This window comes from Ambystoma mexicanum, chromosome 10, assembly GCF_040938575.1.
Source record: "Ambystoma mexicanum isolate Mex_15411 chromosome 10, UKY_AmexF1_1, whole genome shotgun sequence".
Lineage (NCBI taxonomy): Eukaryota > Metazoa > Chordata > Amphibia > Caudata > Ambystomatidae > Ambystoma > Ambystoma mexicanum.
Window position 1 is genome coordinate 717,714,803 of NC_090932.1, and position 14,269 is coordinate 717,729,071.

Sequence of the window (14,269 nt, forward strand, 5' to 3'; positions counted from 1 at the left end):
GAAAATATGGTTGACACATATAACAAGGGGTAAAAAAGGAACATTTTCCAAAAAAGGGGGGAAATATTAATTTAGGAGTGAAAGGGGTTTGTTGGTATTTTCTTTCTTATTCGCGATTGTGCAACATGAACAATTCTCCAGCTGATTGGACTTCACAATTTGAACCCTTACAGAAAAGAATACATTGCAATCAATAATTAGATCCACAAAACTTCCCACACCACCCTCAATTATAGCTTGTGACATCACACTCCACCCCCAATTCCCACAGCACAAAGTTAAGTCATTGAAGCATTTGAGATGACCATCAGAACTGCCTTGGTCACCTCATCCTGATTCTCATGAGAATTGTTTTCCACCATGACACTGCCAGAGCCTTGAACCACTGACTTTGCACAAACATTCAAGGAGGGGTTTATAATCTCATTGAGAACCTTTCTGCAGATTTGTCTAACGGCAACAAAGTTATAAGCCATCTATTCATGTTGAGACCCCCCACCTGCACCTTAAGAGATTCCAGGTCATTGGTTACAGCCCATTTCCATCTGTCTTCCATCATGTGAGTGCTGCAGTGTTCTTCTTCTTCTCACGTTAGAAGATCAAAGAACAAATTAACTATATTCCTAACATAATGCTATAGTATGTGCCTGCCAAGCCTTAAACTGGGCATAAAGGACGTTCTGGGGAACACTAACCTTCACACACACATTTCACTCTCTCCATTCCGCGCCATCCAGCTCCAAGGTCTCCACCCTCATTTTGAACCATAATGTATCCCTCCCAGTACCTTGCAATACAAATCACATGATTGTCACTCACTGATTTGCCCTATCAGTCCTTTTTACTTTGGGGTTGGTGTCAGAGGGCACCTGGTGCCATGGAATTCAGGGATCTTAAGGTTTAGTCCGTTATATGGGCTGTAACTCAGGTCAGGCTTTGGCCAGTGTGAGATAACATGCACACCACGCGGCGGTCTGTGGTCACGGCCCTGTAGGGTACATTTGGCTTGAGTAAAAAACACATCTTTACAACACTGTTAGAACAATGAATAGGCATTGTGGTGGTTGGTGATGTGGGCTGTCCTCATAGGAGCTCAGTATGGCTGGAGATTTCCCTTGTCTCGCAATTTTTGCCTAGAGCATGCAACGCCACATTCGCCACACAGACCTTCCCTTCTACCTATGATTACTAATATCTACGCAAAATAGCAATGCTGCTCGTGCCCTGTGCTACACTACGAGGGATGATTATATTTGATTATATTGAAGTGGGGTACTTTGTATTGGGAGGTGGTCCTTTGACCATCCCACCTGCCCATCATAGTGCTTTGAATGTATCTCACCTCACTCTAAAGCACTTAGGGGTGTGGGACAGGGCTTCCCCCTTCCCACCATTCCCTCCTTTTGTTACTTCTACAGGAAAGAACTCTCTGATACCTCTGTGCTCCCACTCCCTCCTCTTTGCTTCCATGTATGGCTGAGTTCCCTTACTGGCACTCAGGTGATACACACTGCCTGCAAACTCTTCCCCTACGTGCGTACTCTTCAGGTGAGCAAGTCATATAGATGCAACCCCCTTACCCCACCAGGTCTACCCAAACCTCTGTGTAGTTTTCTAGATCAGGGGGTGGAGAAATGATAGTGTGGTATAGATGGTCAACTTCATCTCCATAAGGGATGGGGAGCATTTCATACTTAGGGCCACTTTGTGGGATATCAGTCTGTACTTCAATATCTTTTGTCTCACGAGGTGCTTTTCAAATCCCAATTGATACCATCATTCTTACGCTATTAGGTGACAAATTAGCGCAACATCGAAGACACAGTTGACAGCTGCAGAAAATAGCAAGGATGAACATGATTATGGGCATTAATATCTTCATGATCACTACGAGCCAGAACGGTGCCCAACTAAATGCCAAAGTAAACCAATCACTGTCCTGTACTCCTCCCACCTTCTTCATGCGAACACCTGGGCCATGAACAGCTATGATGATATGGGATGATGACGCGTTCTCTGCATCCTCTGGAGGCACAAATGTGCAAATCAACAAATGTTTTGCAAACCCCTCCTTCCATTGCTGTTAACATGTCCAACACATATCTTTTCTGCATCATCATAAGTCTCAATGCACGCAACTCAACCTTGATCACATTGAACCCGTTCTCTGTATCGTTTGCGAACTGCACCAGATCACGATCTGCAACCATTTTGCATTTGCTGCGGCCTGCACCCAGGCAACTTAAAGATGAAAAAAGGATTCTGCTGAGCTGAAGAGCCTGTTTTCCTCTGATATTTCAGCAAGCAATGCAGAAAAGTCTTTAGATATGTTATTCAATCTTTTCGTCCTCTTTAGTTGTTGGAACTGTCCTTTTCCTTGCAGCATGTGAGCTCTTGTGTGGGCAACAGACCGTTATCTTCATTTTCGAATGTGGGGAGACTAGTTGGCCCCTCGGCAGGCAGTGCTCCCCTTCAGGTGTTCATCGGGCATTGCTAATAGAGCTGAGTTTTTTTCATTTATTAATTTGTATAGCGCACATAACCCTGAGGTATCTCGGTGCTTAAACTTGGAATCAGTGCTTCAGGTTACAGAAAAGTAAGCGTACAAGGACAATTGCAATATCACAGAACGTGCAAGGTAATATAACATATGCAAAGTGCAAAAAAAGAGAGGTACAGGGTAAACACATCTATTGAGCTTGGCGCCAGGTTAGGGATGGCATGAGCACATGAATGCAAGTGTCAAATCAGTGGGCAAATTCATGGTGCCAACCCCATTTTATAAGGCGGCAGCAACACACAAATGCAAGTGTTAAATCAGTGTTACAGACAGGACGTGCATGATGTATTTACAGACATAAATGAATATGCAGGAACAGTACAACAGGTGAGAGGTGTAGGAAAAAGAGATAAGAGATCAAGAGTGTGGAGCCTGCCCAATGTTGCAGGGAGGCAGCATCACATAGAAACAGAAGTCAATATAGGCAGTTAATTTGCGCGGAGCCTGCCCCATATTGCAAGGCTTTATCAACACACAAGTACAGGAGTCAAAATAGGCAGTTCACCTACATGTAGCCTACACCATGTTGCAGGGCGGCATCAACACACAAGTGCAAAAGTCATGATGGGCAGTTCATCTACGTGGAGCCTGCCCCATATTGCAAGGCGGCATCAACACACTAGTAGAGGAGTCAATATAGGCAGTTCACCTGCATGGAGCCTACCCCATGTTGCAGAACGGCATCAACACACAAGTGCGAAAGTCACAATGGGCAGTACATCTGCATGGAGCCTGCCCCATATTGCAAGGCGGCATCAACACACAAGTACAGGAGTCACAATAGGCAGTTCACCTACATGGAGCCTACCCCATGTTGTAGGGCGGCATCAACACACAAGTGCAAAAGTCAAGAAAGGTATTTCACCTACATGAGGGATATCCTATGTTGTAGGGCGGGGCAACTTGCAAGTACCAGTGAAAGAAGTGTAATATTGCGGTGTTAAGGGAGGTAAATTAGGCTAGTGTGGCCGCATGCAGAAGAGGGTTATGCATGGGATGCAGAGTGGACACAATGGAAGAACCGGGCTCTTCCACTGAACATCACTGAGTTAAGAAGAAAAGGCAACATGTATCAAATAGCCGGGGGAATAGCTCAGGGCCAATGCATTTGTCTTGGAAGCAAGACAACGCATAGCAACACTGGTTGGAATCTCAGTATCGTGCCTAGAAACATCTGCGGTATCAAGCGCACTATAAACGAAGAATTATAATTATAGCTCTATTCCAGAGCTCCAGTTTGGCCAACTGACATAGTTCTAGTAGTCTGTGTACTCCCTGGTGAAGTCTGGGACCAGAGAGACCTTCAATCCATCAACCATTACCACACCTGCATGTCTCACCAATTGCAGCAACACATCTAGGTCTTTAGAATTAAGGAACATAAGTATAATTACTCTTGAAACCAGTTGGTGTGGGAGGTCTAGTTAACAATGTTTTTTAAAGATGTTATAAGAACACTGGGTTTGATATGATAGGTTATTTATAACACGCTTAATACCCAGAGGCTTCTAAGCGTGGACCCGCAATGTGGCCAGAAAACAACAGTCCCTTCATGATAGTGGGAGGTGCAAGTAAGCTTGTTGGCCACAGACCCAGAAGTAATCCATTATCACAGCTGTTCCCTACTTTATGTCTGTGATCAGAAGAGCCTAATTGCAATGTTCATTCGAGCCGACTAAGACTGTACCCTTGCTGTGGAATCAGAGTCTATATACTTCTTCCTTGTGCCCTCGCATCAGCTTTTCCATTGTTGCAATTGTTAGGGGAGAGGTGGTCTTTTCCACTCCCTCTTATCATTCCAGCAATCAATAGATCCAGTATATGATAAATGTGGGGAGATGCCCCAACCCTCCTCTCTATCGTCCGCACTAACTAATATTAGTAAACAAACAGATAACCAAGCCTTTATTGAGATGCCTAGAGACTCCATTTTATGACACACCAGATGCCATCTTTTACTAGGCCCAAACATTATCTCTAATCACGGCTCTACCATCCCCAGCACCTCGCACAGACAGCCCAACCCACCTTCGTCTCTTGTCAGCACCCCACGAGTCTTGTTCTCACAGAAGTCCAGCCATTCATTGTTTGCAACGTTTAGTATCACTTCATGGCCGATGAGCTCATTGCACTGCGTGAGACCAAAGCAGGCCATAGCTCATGTGCACATCCATCTCCACTAACCTGCCTGTGCTCCCTCGACTCCCACCCGGCCAGGCCACAGTCTACTGGTCCCTTACCCCTCTGCTCTTTGATCTAGATACGCATCTGGCACCTTGCAGTGACCATTTGAGGACATCCACCAATGCCCAAATCTTATGCGCCAATATATCCTCTCCAAAATGAACACATGTCCATCTGTATCACGAGGCATCAGGTAAATCAAAACCCACGGGGGTGAGAACTGGGCCTGGGGTGCCATGTTGTATGAACTCCTGAGTCCAGGGGTTGGAATGCCAATATATCTGGTCAAAAATACTTTGTTATGTGTCATAAAAAGACTGTCCTCTAATTGAAATAATTTTTGACTTTATTCGGTTTCCGTAGAGGGCAGATTTTCTTCTAAAAGCCCATGGTCCCTTGATTTTTGTTTTAACATTTTTACCACTGTGACCGTGGTGTTTAGGGGGTGGGTACAGTTAATTCATGATGGACCAGAGGTCCTCCTGTCAATTTCTTTTTTTCTTCTTATTTTGTTTTTGTCTTAATGTTTTATACAATATTTAATTTTAAGTCCCATTAAACTTAACATTTTTATAAAACATTAAGACAAAAACAAAATAAGAAGAAAAAAAGAAATTGACAGGAAGACCTCTGGAATACCTTCATTTGGTGAGCCCTCGTGCATGATATTCCTCAAAACCCCTCGTACGTGCTGCATGATGCAGGGCTTCCCTGTAAGGGCTGCCCCAACTTCGGCTGACCGGTCCCCAAATAAAACACATATGCAGAAGAAAACGGATATTGTGGGTACGATACCCCGCTGCTCGCCTGAGCTTGGCATGGTCAGGAGGGGGAGGCCCAGGCTTTTGTTGGTAGACTGCGAACTGAGGCTCTTGGAAGAACACAGATATGTGAGTATTGATTGCAAGACAAAAACAAACAAGGGAAAGTGGGAGGATTTGGACCAGATTGAGTAAGGGGAACACTCATGACATGGGTATGGGTGAATAGAATGAGTGTAGGAAACTAAGCGCTTTTTCTCTTTATAGCCATTAGGTTCTTTTATATATATATATATGACGAAGAACAAGGTGAAATAGAGGAGGAAATAGGAACTTAGCTCAGAGAGGGGGTAGAAGGCGGTGCTGCAGTGCACTGTCCCAACCGTGTAGGAAATAAGTTAGAAGGAAGCACAATAGGATCCTCATATAAGTAGTGGGCTCGGGAAAAAGTAGTGTTGTTAACTTATTAGCAGAAACAAGTATGTGGGGTCCCAAGCAAATGCGCGATAGGGCACAACAAAATGCTATCGATAAATATAGAGGGTTGGACTCCTGCAGACCAATGGAACAGATAGCCTACCCCAACCTAATGTGAAAATACATAACAAACACATTGTCCCATAGAATAGAATCAGAAAATAGACAGTAAACACAAATGACAAAAACAATGTTTAATCAAAAGAAAACTCCTTACATCAATACTGTCTTTGCCTATGCCGACACAAGTTTTGACCTCCTATAGTATAGGTCTTTTTCAAGGCACGGCTGATACCCAGACAACTTGAGGTAAAAACAATATAATTTGGCAATGTGCATACATAAAGCGATTAACACATATCACAATAAAACATAAACAAAACATCAAATGAGATTCCGGTTATGAATTTTTTTTAGTACATGCTTGAGTTGTCATTTTACCTCCATCAGTGCTAGTTGCATTTTCTGAGACTGTTTTGTTATTTTTACACACCCTTTTCATATTGTTTATAGGATTTATTGTCGGATGGTACATATGATGGGTTATTTACTGGTTCTATTGAAGACCTACGTACTATTCAGTGACCTACAAGATTTGATTTAACGAGTGGTGATGGTCCTGCTGGTAGCAACCAATATCTATCATAGATGTTTCACATACAATTTCTCCTATTGTATTCATTTCACAGGAATTGGCAGTAGTACGGGATTGTCCCGGTTGTCTATGCATACCAGTTATGGCATTCTAACCTTCTATTGATTGCCTTTGTAACCAGATAAGGTGATTATTTCATTTTATAAGACACGCATAGCTATCCTACTAACTTGGCCACATCTGCATGCAGAAAGGTGGTTGCTTTACTCTTTTGATCAGCATGTTAAGCAAGGGTTTCATTATTCAACCCTCGGGCACCTGTCCTAACATATCCCAATTCCCTAGTAAAAATGTGTTAAATCGATTAGGCTTAAAACATGAATGTTTGACATTTCTAACTCAAGGGTAGATTTTACATTGGAGACCATTGCTCGCTCTAGTTATTAATGAGCCTCAATATTCTGAACATTTTTAAAAACTACATTTGGCTGAATTTAAGTATGTGTCAGACATTATCATTTTTATAGCCTCTGATATTAGATTATTTCAGTTGGCGGCAGAGTTCTGGCATGTCACTGGTATGGGTTTCCACTTATGGATCATGTTTCTTTGCACCCATGATGGGATTCACTTCGCATGGTATGACCACACGCACACTCTGTGTGTTCAATACCGTAGTCGATGTAAAAGGATATTTTACTTGTTATCATAGAACACTATTTACTAAGGTTTTTCTTTTTCTTATTTCTTATTTTTGACTCAATGGTTTCTTTTATTTGTAGAAATCCAATTATTGCTGGGTTTTTGAGTTATCATGAACACATTTTTCACCAATTGATTAAAAATGTTCCTGTTTGTCCTGATCATGTATGATCCTCTTACCGGAATCTCATATGATGCTTTTGTTCATGTTTTATTGCGATATTTGTTGATCGGCTTATGTGTACACATTGTCAAATTATATTGTTTGTTTTATTTTTACCTCAAGTTGTCTGGGTTTCAGCTGTGCCTTGAAAAAGACCTGTAGGAGGTCAAAACACGTGTCGGCATAGGCAAAGACAGTATTGATGAAAGGAGTTTTATTTTGATTAAACATTTTGTTTGTCATTTGCGTTTACTGTCTATTTTCTGATTATATTCTAAGAGACAGCACAACTCCGATGGGACAATGTGTGTGTTAACTTATCAGTTCAGTGATTATAAACATGTGAAGGCAGGGCCAAAAGGGGCTGAAGTGATGTGAGTGTAGCGCGAGTGAGAAAGGGGTATTGCTCTAAACCAGGGGACAAGGACCACAGAAAAAGGGGAACGTATTAAGGTTTATGTTTTTTGTTCAATGTTGTCAGCATCCTTGTTGGTTTGTTTGTTTGTGAAGTGTACAATGGTTCATGTTGTATGTCTATGATCTGAAAAATGTATCAATAATGTTTGAAGCTACAAAAAAAAACAAGGTAGTTGTTGAATATACAAGTGATTTAGGGTTGAAGGCTGAAATCAGCAGGGAGGGGAGGAAAGAGGGTAATTTCAAAGGGTGGGAATGGATACCCCACTGTCACACATTTGCAAGCACCTCCCTTTGTACAGTGAATGAATAAAAAAGTACAATGGTCAGTGGATAACGGAAATGAAGGGGGAGGGAACTCCTCATGCATGGCCAGAAGGAGGGTATTTTGATAAGGAAATATTAGATCATGTAGCTACTTACGTGATGGCAAAATACAGGGCGAAACAGCTCCAAAACAGACAAGAAGTTTTAGATTTGTGGAGAATGTTCAAGGAGACGCCCACCACAAACAACAAGGGAAAAGAGGGTAGGTCACCCAAGGCCATAAAAGATGGGGAAAAGGAAGGAGAACTAGGAACCCAAAAAGATATACCCGTTGCTCACAAGACCCGCAGAGGGCTACTCAGACCCAGCCTATATGCCGGGAGCAAGCATGCCAGCAACTCCTAGCACAGCCCCACCACTTCCACCGTATGTCCCAACTACAATCACGCCAGCCCCCATAGGGCCATTTACACAAGGGGCCTCATTACGACCCAGGCGGTAAGGGGTTTACGGCGCCGTAAACAGCGCCGACCCTTACCGCCTGAGTACGAGGTCCCTTAGCGCCATGGCGAATTTAACACCTGCTTTTAGCAGGTGTTAAAATCCATGGCGCTAAGGGACCATGGAGTTAATTAAGCCACCGTAATTTACGGTGGCGTAATTAATGCCTTCCCCACTCCCATTATGCCCTATGGGGCAAAAATGGGAATGGGGAAGGGTAAATGGGGATTGGGGACTTACCGCCCCGCCAAGGTCCGAATGGGGCGGTAAGTCCGCCAACCACCATGGCGTAAACGTAGTTTACGCCATGGTGGTAAAGTCACGGCCCAGGCGGTAACTTACCGCCTGGGTCGTGATGAGGCCCAAGATCTTGAGGTAGCGCTAACAGCCACACAAACAGGACTGACCTGATTAAGAGCAATATGTGAGAGAACACAACCTGTGGGGGACAGGCCAGTGCCACAACCCTTAAAAAGCTCCTCTCTCCTGCCAGAAGATGAATGGAAATCTGGGGACTTCCTTTTTAGAATAGACAGTGCACCAATAAAGACAGTACAAGTAGAAAGGGAGGGAGAGATAGAAAGTGTAGGATATGACACAGTGGCGTCAAAAAGAGATGAGGAATGTTGGAGAGATTTTGATGAAGGTGAAGAGGGGGCTGTGGGAGGAATCCAGCAAGTGTAGTGGATCTCCCCAAGGGTGACAGAGCAAGTAGAGGGATGGGAAAACACTCTCTGGAACATAATGGGAAGAATAACATTAGCGAAAAATGCCCCTCATTCATAAAGGTGCAGGGCGGCCCGGCTATGTGCCCTGGGCACTGATGGATAAAAACAACCTCATCATATTCCCCCCCCCCGCTCATGGCATGCACAGGAAAATTGATTTACGCATTTGAAAAGAACACCACATGGGTGCTCCTGGCTATAGGGGATATAAAAAAGCCTTTTGGTATCAGCAGTAGGAGATCAGGCAGACTCAGTGTGGGTGAAAGCAGGGTTAGCGGGGTCACCACAGGAAATGATACACATGAAGGTGTATCGTTCAATAATACTCATGCACTAGTGTGGGATGCCAGGCAGAGAACCTTCTCAGATACCACCGATTTACACTCTATAATGCAATGCACTATGGAGCATGAGGAAGATACTGCACAGTTCCTTCATTGGGTGCAGGAGATGTGGTGCGCGGAGAGGGGCACGGCCTGGGACCAATCCACCTCCCTATTTTATTTCATCATTAAGCAAGGCCTCCCGAAGGAAGTGGCCCTTGGTAAAATAGCTGGGATAGAAGCCAAAAGATGGCCAGTAATTCAGAGCATTGTAGTACACCATTACATGGGGATAAAAGAGAGAGGAAAGGAAACAATGCAGAGGAGATTAGTCGAAGAAGCAAAACTTGTACAGAGTAAGTTAGTGAAGGTCACAGCAGTAACCACAGTGCTGGCCCAAGAGAAGCACAGAGAAGAAGGAGAAGTGTCAGTAGCAATACAGGCAAGGATGGCAGCGGCATGGGCAAACAATGGGAAAGAGCAATGGGGAGGAGAACAACAGTACACAGGACCCCAGTGGCAAGGAAGACCCGCATGAGTACGAGGTGGGTTCTGGGGAGAGAGGGGAGGAGGGTATGGGGGCAAGGACAAAGAGGGAGAAACCAAGGGCAGTGCTGGTCATGTGGGAGGTGGAGTCATGTTTCACCTGGAATGCCGCAGTAGACAAGGAGGGAACTACCAGTACCAAAAGTCACCATATAATCAACCCCAGTATGGACACCCCCATCCAGGTAGCCCATACAGCCTTCCCCAAGTAACTTACAAGGAGGATGAGCAGCCAGACAGCTGACTAATTCCGGGTTACCATACTCTCTGACACGTCCACATAATATGCAGTCACACCCAACCCACCAAAATCAAATGATACATTGCTCGCCAACCCATTTGGCACCACCATTAATGGCGCACCAGCCCAGTATCAGGGAGCATGTGTGCTTAGTGAAAATATGTTCTCCTGCCCCAGAACAGACACCCACCCCTATGATGACAGCCCACAGAGAGCATTTGCGTGTCCAGTCCTATCCACTACCTTACATCCAGACGAGTAACCACTGGTGGGGGCAGAGATAGGGAACACATAGTTCATCTTCATGGTGGAATTGGGACGAAAAGATCATGTCTATGTGAAGGTGATTTTCCGTTATCTGGCAAACATCCAGAGACACAAGGATTCTCGGGGGCTGTGGTCACGGTTCCTTACACAGAAGATTTGGATGTTAAGATAGGGGCAAGAACCATATGAGCAGCCCTACCTTACCATGAAGATTCTCCTGTACACTTATTGGGGTGAGACTTACTCATCATTCTCAACATGACCATAGCCTTCACAGACAGGAGCATCGTCTGTTCAACCCCGGATATGTGCACACTCCGAGCAATGCTGATAATACACTCCATAGCTAACGAAGTAAAGGTGAGGGGGTGCTCACAAATACAGACATGTTCATCTATGGAATACAAGTATTTGCTAGGGCAGTGCCAGAATTAACATGAAAGGAATGGAGAGTGCCCTCTGAGTTTGTGTTTCGCCCAGTAGCCACCCCCGAAATGTGTGCCGGGTACCATTCTGTCTCTCGATTTTCAGCACGTCCAATTGTCAGCAAAACATATTGTAGCAATAGACATGGACACCCATGGCTGTGAATGGCGTACAGTGTTGTGTATTGACCCAAATGTACCTTTGTGAGAATTAACTGACAAGGAGCTGTTCACTGACAACGACACTGATGGGGAAATCATACTGGAAATCTGCATGCCCTGTGACATAATGGTACAGTACAGAGGATTGACGACCCCCCTCACAGCCATTTTTAGTGCAACTCCATCTTTCTGTGAAGTGGTCTTACAAAAAGTACCACCATATTTGTGGACCACGAGCACCCATGATGTGGGGTTATTAAGAGAAGTGACCCAAGTAAAAATAAAACTCAAACCAGGTGCAGTCCTGCCTAGAGAGAGACAGTATCCTTTTTCCACGGAGGCAGAAGAAGGGATAAAAGAAACAATACACAAACTGCTGCAACAGGGTATCATTTTTCCCTCAAATTCACCATGTAACACAGCAGTGTACCCCATCAACAAAGAAAAAGGGGGCTGTGGCGTATGATCCAGGACCTTTGCCCCATCAATGATATTGTTCAACGGGAGTTCCCTCTTGTCCCAAATCCGGCATCCATTTTGTGCAGCATCCTAAAGCGGGCCACCCACTTCACTGTGGTGGACCTAAAGAATGCCTTTTTCTCAATACCCCTCGACCCAGAGTCTAAATATCTCACAAATTTCACACTAGGGGGGAGGAGATACACGCACCAATGATTGACCCAATGGTATTGTGAGAGCCCAAGTATTTTCAACAGAATATTGCACAAAGATCTCAGTAATATTGATGTTCAAAGCACCATAATTCAGTACGTAGATGACCTTCTGGTATATAGTGAAGGGGAAGGAAACTGCCAGAGGGATTCTGTCATGTTGCTCAGGTTGCTGGCCCATAAAGGGTATAAGGTGGACACAAACAAATAGGAGTATTGTCTGACTGAAGTCCTGTACATCAGCCAACTAAATTCAAAAGATGGAAATGGAAAAATACCTGACAGAGCGGCACCAGTGCGTACCTCAGCCATACCACATACTTTCAAGGACATGCAGAAGTTTCTCGGCATCTGCAATTACTGTAGTGCATGGATATTGGAATATGCTGCCTAACACGGCCCCTATTGCAAGGGCTAAAAGAAGCACAGAAAGACAAAACACACATAACATGGACACCTGAAATGCATACTGCCTTCGAAACGCTGAAAGAACGAATAAATACAGTTCGTGTCCTAGCCACCCCTGATTATGAACAGGAATTCTACCTTTTCTCACACTCAAATGGGAAACTAATAACAGCAGTGTTGACACAAAAAAACATCCATTGTCCACAAACCATTAGCATACTACAGCAGCACACTTCATTCAGTAATGCATGGGCACTTGACTTTCGAGCAGGCTCTTGCAGCTGCTGCCTTTACAATAGAAAAGAGCTCAACAATTGTGATGGGATGCTCTGTCACGTTGTACGTTGAACATTGAGCACTCCCTGTTTGCCATACTAGAGAGGTCCAAATCCACACTTACCACACAAAGAATATCAGCATATGAAATAATAATTTAAAGTGCCAATGTGCACGTAGTACACTGCATAACAGTAAATCCAGCCACGTTCCTCACAGAGCCTTGTACGGTAAAAGATATGCAAGGCCATGATTGTGACACCTATGAGGGGGAAAAGGACAATATTCCCAAAGCAAGGGAAAATGCACTGGAGGAGGGTGAATTATACTTTGTAGATGGATTGGGGCCCATTTGTCCAAAAACAGGGGAAAATCATGTCAGGGCAGCAGTAGTGAGGTTGGAAGAAGGGGAATATATAGTACTTGTTCAGAAATGCTTACCAATGCATTTTTTGGCCCAAGCAGCAGAATTAGAAGCACTAATCGGGGCATTAAATGCAGCAAATGCTGGTCTATCACGATGGAGGAGAAGGGAGTTCAGGAGGGCTGATGGATCCCCAGTACCACATGCACAATTGCTGAACGACCTGATTGAAGCACTTGCAGAACCCTCAGAAGTAGCCCTGGTAAAATGCAAAGCCCATACCAATAACACTGATGAAATCTCACTCAGGAATGCAGTAGCGGATGCCGCTGCAAAAGAAGCAGCTTACCTCCTAAAAAAATGACTGCAGAATGCATGTTAAAAGGCAACCAAGAAGAGCACAAAGAGGAGGGGTATAATGCCCTTCCTATAGCTCAGATAGTAGAGCTTCAAAAGAGAGCACCACCCGCAAAACAGGAACTATGGACCAAACAGGGATGCACCCAGTCACCCACTGACCTCCTTTGGTAATGCCCATATAAATATTACAGGTAGCATTCCAACAGCTACACTTTCCAGCCCATACCTCAAAACAGCCATAGCAGCAGATGTCCAGGATGATTGGTTTATCCCAAACCTCCAGGAGTATATCAATTGAGTGTACAACGTGTCAAACATTTAACTCAGGAATCATTCACAGAACACTAGAGGGAACACTAGGGGGAACATTGCCACGCCCCTTGGGACCTTTCCGTGAGCTGCACATTGATTATGCAGACATGGGAGAAAGATGCAATGGAGCAAGATATCTGATTGTGGTGGTCTGACCCTACGTGTGCTAGGTGGAGGCAGGGCCCTGCACCCACCCAGCGCAGTGTGCAGCAAAATTTCTAGTGCGGGATGTGTTCCCACATTGGGGAATATGTGATGTCATACACTCCGACAACTGAACACATTGTAAATTATCTGTTCAAGGAAGTAACAGCCTTATTGGGAATAAAACATAAAATATGCTCGATTTACCAACTGCAAGCAAACGGGAGGTTGAGAAAATCAACAGCCTCATTAAAAAGCAAGTTATTAAAATGATGCCACTCTCTGAAGAAAAATTGGGTCTATTGCTTGCCCTTGGCCCTGTTCCAATTGCACACACAGCCCAGCAAGGACCACCACCCTGGTAGATGCATGCAAACACCACTGTCACCCGTAAGGAGAGTGTCAGATGCACACA